Below are 9,650 nucleotides of genomic sequence, written 5' to 3' on the forward strand. Positions count from 1 at the left end.
GCCGGAAAAAGCCCGGCGAAGTCATTCGGGCGCCGCACGTCTGCTGGGCCGCCCCCACCTCGGGGCCCTGAAGGGCACTGTGAGTGCCCGCAACCGATCGCCGCCAAGAGGCACACCACAAGATGGAATGCAGCGAGGACAACGCCCGTGGATCCTCGACTGGCAGGGGTCCCATCCCTGCGCTCTACCACGGGGCCAGGCCCATCACGAAGTCCGGTCTGGGACACTCGCCTGCTTCCCCAACCTGCTTCCGGGGTCCTGTCCCTCATGGCCTCCATATGGGAAACCCTTAGACCCGCAGCCACGCATCTCCCAACCACGCAGTCGCCATCGGCCCCTCTGGTGCTTCGGACAACTCTCAGAGTGAGATAAACCTGTATGACCAAGATGAGGTCATCCCCATCCTTGGCCGGCCCATCTACCCGAAAGACAGAGGCGCACACCGGGCCACCACCCGTTCTTCAACTCTGCTCCGGGAACGCTCCAATGCGCCGGCGTGCCGGGGTGGGCTTCGTCTTTTCCGAGCCATTTCTTGGCGGCAGCAACATGCCCTGGGCGAGAAAGGGCCCTGGGCCATGGAGAGCACGGCGGTCCGCAGGGCTGTCCTACGCGGGCCAATTCTCATGAGCGTTCTGCTCTATCCAATCCTGGTTTGGGCAGAACGCTCGTGAGAATTGGCCGGGAAAAGCCCGGGGAAGTTATTCGGGCGCCGCACGTCTGCTGGGCCGCCCCCACCTCGGGGCTCTGAAGGGCACTGTGAGTGCCCGCAACCGATCGCCGCCAAGAGGCACTCCACAAGATGGAATGCAGCGAGGACAACGCCCGTGGATCCTCGACTGGCAGGGGTCCCATCCCTGCGCTCTACCACGGGGCCAGGCCCATCACGAAGTCCGGTCTGGGACACTCGCCTGCTTCCCCAACCTGCTTCCGGGGTCCTGTCCCTCATGGCCTCCATATGGGAAACCCTTAGACCCGCAGCCACGCATCTCCCAACCACGCCGTCTCCATCGGCCCCTCTGGTGCTTCGGACAACCCTCAGAGTGAGATAAACCTGTATGACCAAGATGAGGTCATCCCCATTCTTGGCCGGCCCACTACCCGAAAGTCAGAGGCGCACACCAGGCCACCACCCGTTCTTCAACTCTGCTCAGGGAACGCTCCAATGCGCCGGCGTGCCGGGGTGGGCCGCGTCTTTTCCGAGCCATTTCTTGGCGGCAGCAACATGCCCTGGGCGAGAAAGGGCCCTGGGCCATGGAGAGCACGGCGGTCCGCAGGGCTGTCCTACGCCGGCCAGTTCTCACGAGCGTTCTGCCCAATCCAATCCTGGTTTGGGCAGAACGCTCGTGAGAATTGGCCGGAAAAAGCCCGGCGAAGTCATTCGGGCGCCGCACGTCTGCTGGGCCGCCCCCACCTCGGGGCCCTGAAGGGCACTGTGAGTGCCCGCACCCGATCGCCGCCAAGAGGCACTCCACAAGATGGAATGCAGCGAGGACAACGCCCGTGGATCCTCGACTGGCAGGGGTCCCATCCCTGCGCTCTACCACGGGGCCAGGCCCATCACGAAGTCCGGTCTGGGACACTCGCCTGCTTCCCCAACCTGCTTCCGGGGTCCTGTCCCTCATGGCCTCCATATGGGAAACCCTTAGACCCGCAGCCACGCATCTCCCAACCACGCAGTCTCCATCGGCCCCTCTGGTGCCTCGGACACCCTCAGAGCGAGATAAACCTGTATGACCAAGATGAGGTCATCCCCATCCTTGGCCGGCCCATCTACCCGAAAGACAGAGGCGCACACCAGGCCACCACCCGCTCTTCAACTCTGCTCCGGGAACGCTCCAATGCGCCGGCGTGCCGGGGTGGGCCCCGTCTTTTCCGAGCCATTTCTTGGCGGCAGCAACATGCCCTGGGCGAGAATGGGCCCTGGGCCATGGAGAGCACGGCGGTCCGCAGGGCTGTCCTACGCCGGCCAATTCTCACGAGCGTTCTGCCCAAACCAATCCTGGTTTGGGCAGAACGCTCGTGAGAATTGGCCGGAAAAAGCCCGGCGAAGTCATTCCGGCGCCGCACGTCTGCTGGGCCGCCCCCACCTCGGGGCCCTGAAGGGCACTGTGAGTGCCCGCACCCGATTGCCGCCAAGAGGCACTCCACAAGATGGAATGCAGCGAGGACAACTCCCGTGGATCCTCGACTGGCAGGGGTCCCATCCCTGCACTCTACCACGGGGCCAGGCCCATCACGAAGTGCGGTCTGGAACACTCGCCTGCTTCCCCAACCTTCTTCCGGGGTCCTGTCCCTCATGGCCTCCATATGGGAAACCCTTAGACCCGCCGCCACGCATCTCCCAACCACGCAGTCTCCATCGGCCCCTCTGGTGATTCGGACAACCCTCAGAGTGAGATAAAACTGTATGACCAAGATGAGGTCATCTCCATCCTTGGCCGGCCCATCTACCCGAAAGACAGAGGCGCACACCAGGCCACCACCCGTTCTTCAACTCTGCTCCGGGAACGCTCCAATGCGCCGGCGTGCCGGGGTGGGCCGCGTCTTTTCCGAGCCATTTCTTGGCGGCAGCAACATGCCCTGGGCGAGAAAGGGCCCTGGGCCATGGAGAGCACGGCGGTCCGCAGGGCTGTCCTACGCCGGCCAATTCTCACGAGCGTTCTGCCCAAACCAATCCTGGTTTGGGCAGAACGCTCGTGAGAATTGGCCGGGAAAAGCCCGGCGAAGTCATTCCGGCGCCGCACGTCTGCTGGGCCGCCCCCACCTCGGGGCCCTGAAGGGCACTGTGAGTGCCCGCAACCGATGGCCGCCAAGGGGCACTCCACAAGATGGAATGCAGCGAGGACAACGCCCTTGGTTCCTCGACTCGCAGGGGTCCCATCCCTGCGCTCTACCACGGGGCCAGGCCCATCACGAAGTCCGGTCTGGAACACTCGCCTGCTTCCCCAACCTGCTTCCGGTGTCCTGTCCATCATGGCCTCCATATGGGAAACCCTTAGACCCGCAGCCACGCATCTCCCAACCACGCCGTCTCCATCGGCCCCTCTGGTGCTTCGGACAACCCTCAGAGTGAGATAAACCTGTCTGACCAAGATGAGGTCATCCCCATCCTTGGCCGGCCCATGTACCCGAAAGACAGAGGCGCACACCAGGCCACCACCCGTTCTTCAACTCTGCTCCGGGAACGCTCCAATGCGCCGGCGTGCCGGTGTGGGCCGCGTCTTTTCCGAGCCATTTCTTGGCGGCAGCAACATGCCCTGGGCGAGAAAGGGCCCTGGGCCATGGAGAGCACGGCGGTCCGCAGGGCTGTCCTACGCCGGCCAATTCTCACGAGCGTTCTGCCCAAACCAATCCTGGTTTGGGCAGAACGCTCGTGAGAATTGGCCGGAAAAAGCCCGGCGAAGTCATTCGGGCGCCGCACGTCTGCTGGGCCGCCCCCACCTCGGGGCCCTGAAGGGCACTGTGAGTGCCCGCACCCGATGGCCGCCAAGGGGCACTCCACAAGATGGAATGCAGCGAGGACAACGCCCTTGGTTCCTCGACTGGCAGGGGTCCCATCCCTGCGCTCTACCACGGGGCCAGGCCCATCACGAAGTCCGGTCTGGGACACTCGCCTGCTTCCCCAACCTGCTTCCGGGGTCCTGTCCCTCATGGCCTCCGTATGGGAAACCCTTAGACCCGCAGCCACGCATCTCCCAACCACGCAGTCTCCATCGGCCCCTCTGGTGCTTCGGACCACCCTCAGAGTGAGATAAACCTGTCTGACCAAGATGAGGTCATCCCCATCCTTGGCCGGCCCATGTACCCGAAAGACAGAGGCGCACACCAGGCCACCACCCGTTCTTCAACTCTGCTCTGGGAACGCTCCAATGCGCCGGCGTGCCGGGGGGGGCCCCGTCTTTTCCGAGCCATTTCTTGGCGGCAGCAACATGCCCTGGGCGAGAAAGGGCCCTGGGCCATGGAGAGCACAACGGTCCGCAGGGCTGTCCTACGCCGGCCAATTCTCACGAGCATTCTGCCCAAACCAATCCTGGTTTGGGCAGAACGCTCGTGAGAATTGGCCGGAAAAAGCCCGGCGAAGTCATTCCGGCGCCGCACGTCTGCTGGGCCGCCCCCACCTCGGGGCCCTGAAGGGCACTGTGAGTGCCCGCACCCGATCGCCGCCAAGAGGCACTCCTCAAGATGGAATGCAGCGAGGACAACGCCCGTGGATCCTCGACTGGCAGGGGTCCCATCCCTGCGCTCCTCCACGGGGCCAGGCCCATCACGAAGTCCGGTCTGGGACACTCGCCTGCTTCCCTAACCTGCTTCCGGGGTCCTGTCCCTCATGGCCTCCATATGGGAAACCCTTTGACCCGCAGCCACGCATCTCCCAACGACGCCGTCTCCATCGGCCCCTCTGGTGCCTCGGACACCCTCAGAGCGAGATAAACCTGTATGACCAAGATGAGGTCATCCCCATCCTTGGCCGGCCCATCTACCCGAAAGACAGAGGCGCACACCAGGCCACCACCCGTTCTTCAACTCTGCTCCGGGAACGCTCCAATGCGCAGGCGTGCCGGGGTGGGCCCCGTCTTTTCCGAGCCATTTCTTGGCGGCAGCAACATGCCCTGGGCGAGAAAGGGCCCTGGGCCATGGAGAGCACGGCGGTCCGCAGGGCTGTCCTACGCCGGCCAATTCTCACGAGCGTTCTGCCCAAACCAATCCTGGTTTGGGCAGAACGCTCGTGAGAATTGGCCGGAAAAAGCCCGGCGAAGTCATTCGGGCGCCGCACGTCTGCTGGGCCGCCCCCACCTCGGGGCCCTGAAGGGCACTGTGAGTGCCCGCAACCGATGGCCGCCAAGGGGCACTCCACAAGATGGAATGCAGCGAGGACAACGCCCTTGGTTCCTCGACTGGCAGGGGTCCCATCCCTGCGCTCTACCACGGGGCCAGGCCCATCACGAAGTCCGGTCTGGAACACTCGCCTGCTTCCCCAACCTGCTTCCGGTGTCCTGTCCCTCATGGCCTCCATATGGGAAACCTTTAGACCCGCAGCCACGCATCTCCCAACCACGCCGTCTCCATTGGCCCCTCTGGTGCTTCGGACAACCCTCAGAGTGAGATAAACCTGTATGACCAAGATGAGGTCATTCCCATCCTTGGCCTGCCCATCTACCCGAAAGACAGAGGCGCACACCAGGCCACCACCCGTTCTTCAACTCTGCTCCGGGAACGCTCCAATGCGCCGGCGTGCCGGGGTGGGCCGCGTCTTTTCCGAGTCATTTCTTGGCGGCAGCAACATGCCCTGGGCGAGAAAGGGCCCTGGGCCATGGAGAGCACGGCGGTCCGCAGGGCTGTCCTACGCCGGCCAATTCTCACGAGCGTTCTGCCCAAACCAATCCTGGTTTGGGCAGAACGCTCGTGAGAATTGGCCGGAAAAAGCCCGGCGAAGTCATTCGGACTCCGCACGTCTGCTGGGCCGCCCCCACCTCGGGGCCCTGAAGGGCACTGTGAGTGCCCGCACCCGATCGCCGCCAAGAGGCACTCCACAAGATGGAATGCAGCGAGGACAACGCCCGTGGATCCTCGACTGGCAGGGGTCCCATCCCTGCGCTCTACCACGGGGCCAGGCCCATCACGAAGTCCGGTCTGGGACACTCGCCTGCTTCCCCAACCTGCTTCCGGGGTCCTGTCCCTCATGGCCTCCGTATGGGAAACCCTTACACCCGCAGCCACGCATCTCCCAACCACGCAGTCTCCATCGGCCCCTCTGGTGCTTCGGACAACCCTCAGAGTGAGATAAACCGGTATGACCAAGATGAGGTCATCCCCATCCTTGGCCGGCCCATGTACCCGAAAGACAGAGGCGCACACCAGGCCACCACCCGTTCTTCAAGTCTGCTCCGGGAACGCTCCAATGCGCCGGCGTGCCGGGGTGGGCCGCGTCTTTTCCGAGCCATTTCTTGGCGGCAGCAACATGCCCTGGGCGAGAAAGGGCCCTGGGCCATGGAGAGCACGGCGGTCCGCAGGGCTGTCCTACGCCGGCCAATTCTCACGAGCGTTCTGCCCAAACCAATCCTGGTTTGGGCAGAACGCTCGTGAGAATTGGCCGGAAAAAGCCCGCCGAAGTCATTCGGGGGCCGCACGTCTGCTGGGCCGCCCCCACCTCGGGGCCCTGAAGGGCACTGTGAGTGCCCGCACCCGATCGCCGCCAAGAGGCACTCCACAAGATGGAATGCAGCGAGGACAACGCCCGTGGATCCTCGACTGGCAGGGGTCCCATCCCTGCGCTCTACCACGGGGCCAGGCCCATCACGAAGCCTGGTCTGGGACACTCGCCTGCTTCCCCAACCTGCTTCCGGGGAACTGTCCCTCATGGCCTCCATATGGGAAACCCTTAGACCCGCAGCACGCATCTCCCAACCAGGCAGTCTCCCTCGGCCCCTCTGGTGCTTCGGACAACCCTCAGAGTGAGATAAACCTGTCTGACCAAGATGAGGTCATCCCCATCCTTGGCCGGCCCATCTACCCGAAAGACAGAGGCGCACACCAGGCCACCACCCGTTTTCAACTCTGCTCCGGGAACGCTACAATGCGCCGGCGTGCCGGGCAGGGCCGCGTCTTTTCCGAGCCATTTCTTGGCGGCAGCAACATGCCCTGGGCGAGAAAGGGCCCTGGGCCATGGAGAGCACGGCGGTCCGCAGGGCTGTCCTACGCCGGCCAATTCTCACGAGCGTTCTGCCCAAACCAATCCTGGTTTGGGCAGAACGCTCGTGAGAATTGGCCGGAAAAAGCCCGGCGAAGTCATTCCGGCGCCGCACGTCTACTGGGCCGCCCCCACCTCGGAGCCCTGAAGGGCACTGTGAGTGCCCGCAACGGATGGCCGCCAAGGGGCACTCCACAAGATGGAATGCAGCGAGGACAACGCCCTTGGTTCCTCGACTCGCAGGGGTCCCATCCCTGCGCTCTACCACGGGGCCAGGCCCATCACGAAGTCCGGTCTGGAACACTCACCTGCTTCCCCAACCTGCTTCCGGTGTCCTGTCCATCATGGCCTCCATATGGGAAACCCTTAGACCCGCAGCCACACATCTCCCAACCACGCCGTCTCCATCGGCCCCTCTGGTGCTTCGGACAACCCTCAGAGTGAGATAAACCTGTATGACCAAGATGAGGTCATCCCCATCCTTGGCCGGCCCATCTACCCGAAAGACAGAGGCGCACACCAGGCCACCACCCGTTCTTCAACTCTGCTCCGGGAACGCTCCAATGCGCCGGCGTGCCGGGGTGGGCCGCGTCTTTTCCCAGCCATTTCTTGGCGGCAGCAACATGCCCTGGATGAGAAAGGGCCCTGGGCCATGGAGAGCACGGCGGTCCGCAGGGCTGTCCTACGCCGGCCAATTCTCACGAGCGTTCTGCACAAACCAATCCTGGTTTGGGCAGAACGATCGTGAGAATTGGCCGGAAAAAGCCCGGCGAAGTCATTCTGACGCCGCACGTTTGCTGGGCCTCCCCCACCTCGGGGCCCTGAAGGGCACTGTGAGTGCCCGCACCCGATCGCCACCAAGAGGCAGTCCACAAGATGGAATGCAGCGAGGACAACGCCCGTGGATCCTCGACTGGCAGGGGTCCAATCCCTGCGCTATACCACGGGGCCAGGCCCATCACGAAGTCCGGTCTGGAACACTCGCCTGCTTACCCAACCTGCTTCCGGTGTCCTGTCCCTCATGGCCTCCATATGGGAAACCCTTAGACCCGCAGCCACGCATCTCCCAACCACGCCGTCTCCATCGGCGCCTCTGGTGCTTCGACAACCCTCAGAGTGAGATAAACCTGTATGACCAAGATGAGGTCATCCCCATCCTTGGCCGGCCCATCTACCCGAAAGACAGAGGCGCACTCAGGCCACCACCCGTTCTTCAACTCTGCTCCGGGAACGCTCCAATGCGCCGGCGTGCCGGTGTGGGCCGCGTCTTTTCCGAGCCATTTCTTGGCGGCAGCAACATGCCCTGGGCGAGAAAGGGCCCTGGGCCATGGAGAGCACGGCGGTCCGCAGGGCTGTCCTACGCCGGCCAATTCTCACGAGCGTTCTGCCCAAACCAATCCTGGTTTGGGCAGAACGCTCGTGAGAATTGGCCTGAAAAAGCCCGGCGAAGTCATTCTGACGCCGCACGTCTGCTGGGCCTCCCCCATCTCGGGGCCCTGAAGGGCACTGTGAGTGCCCGCACCCGATCGCCGCCAAGAGGCAGTCCACAAGATGCAATGCAGCGAGGACAACGCCCGTGGATCCTCGACTTCCCTGGGTCCCATCCCTGCGCTCTACCACGGGGACAGGCCCATCACGAAGTCCGGTCTGGAACACTCGCCTGCTTCCCCAACCTGCTTCCGGGGTCCTGTCCCTCATGGCCTCCAAATGGGAAACTCTTAGACCCGCAGCCACGCATCTCCCAACCACGCCGTCTCCATCGGCCCCTCTGGTGCTTCGGACAACACTCAGAGTAAGATAAACCTGTATGACCAAGATGAGGTCATCCCCATCCTTGGCCGGCCCATCTACCCGAAAGACAGAGGCGCACACCAGGCCACCACCCGTTCTTCAACTCTGCTCCGGGAACGCTCCAATGCGCCGGCGTGCCGGGGTGGGCCGCGTCTTTTCCGAGCCATTTCTTGGCGGCAGCAACATGCCCTGGGCGAGAAAGGGCCCTGGGCCATGGAGAGCACGGCGGTCCGCAGGGCTGTCCTACGCCGGCCAATTCTCACGAGCGTTCTGCCCAAACCAATCCTGGTTTGGGCAGAACGCTCGTGAGAATTGGCCGGAAAAAGCCCGGCGAAGTCATTCGGGCGCCGCACGTCTGCTGGGCCGCCCCCACCTCGGGGCCCTGAAGGGCACTGTGAGTGCCCGCACCCGATCGCCGCCAAGAGGCAGTCCACAAGATGGAATGCAGCGAGGACAACGCCCGTGGATCCTCGACTGGTAGGGGTCCCATCCCTGCGCTCTACCACGGGGCCAGGCCCATCACGAAGTCCGGTCTGGAACACTCGCCTGCTTCCCCAACCTGCTTCCGGGGTCCTGTCCCTTATGGCCTCCATATGGGAAACCCTTAGACCCGCCGCCACGCATCTCCCAACCACGCAGTCTCCATCGGCCCCTCTGGTGATTCGGACAACCCTCAGAGTGAGATAAACCTGTATGACCAAGATGAGGTCATCTCCATCCTTGGCCGGCCCATCTACCCGAAAGACAGAGGCGCACACCAGGCCACCACCCGTTCTTCAACTCTGCTCCGGGAACGCTCCAATGCGCCGGCGTGCCGGGGTGGGCCGCGTCTTTTCCGAGCCATTTCTTGGCGGCAGCAACATGCCCTGGGCGAGAAAGGGCCCTGGGCCATGGAGAGCACGGCGGTCCGCAGGGCTGTCCTACGCCGGCCAATTCTCACGAGCGTTCTGCCCAAACCAATCCTGGTTTGGGCAGAACGCTCGTGAGAATTGGCCGGAAAAAGCCCGGCGAAGTCATTCCGGCGCCGCACGTCTGCTGGGCCGCCCCCACCTCGGGGTCCTGAAGGGCACTGTGAGTGCCCGCAACCGATGGCCGCCAAGGGGCACTCCACAAGATGGAATGCAGCGAGGACAACGCCCTTGGTTCCTAGACTGGCAGGGGTCCCATCCCT

This window comes from Mustela lutreola, chromosome 8, assembly GCF_030435805.1.
Source record: "Mustela lutreola isolate mMusLut2 chromosome 8, mMusLut2.pri, whole genome shotgun sequence".
NCBI lineage: Eukaryota > Metazoa > Chordata > Mammalia > Carnivora > Mustelidae > Mustela > Mustela lutreola.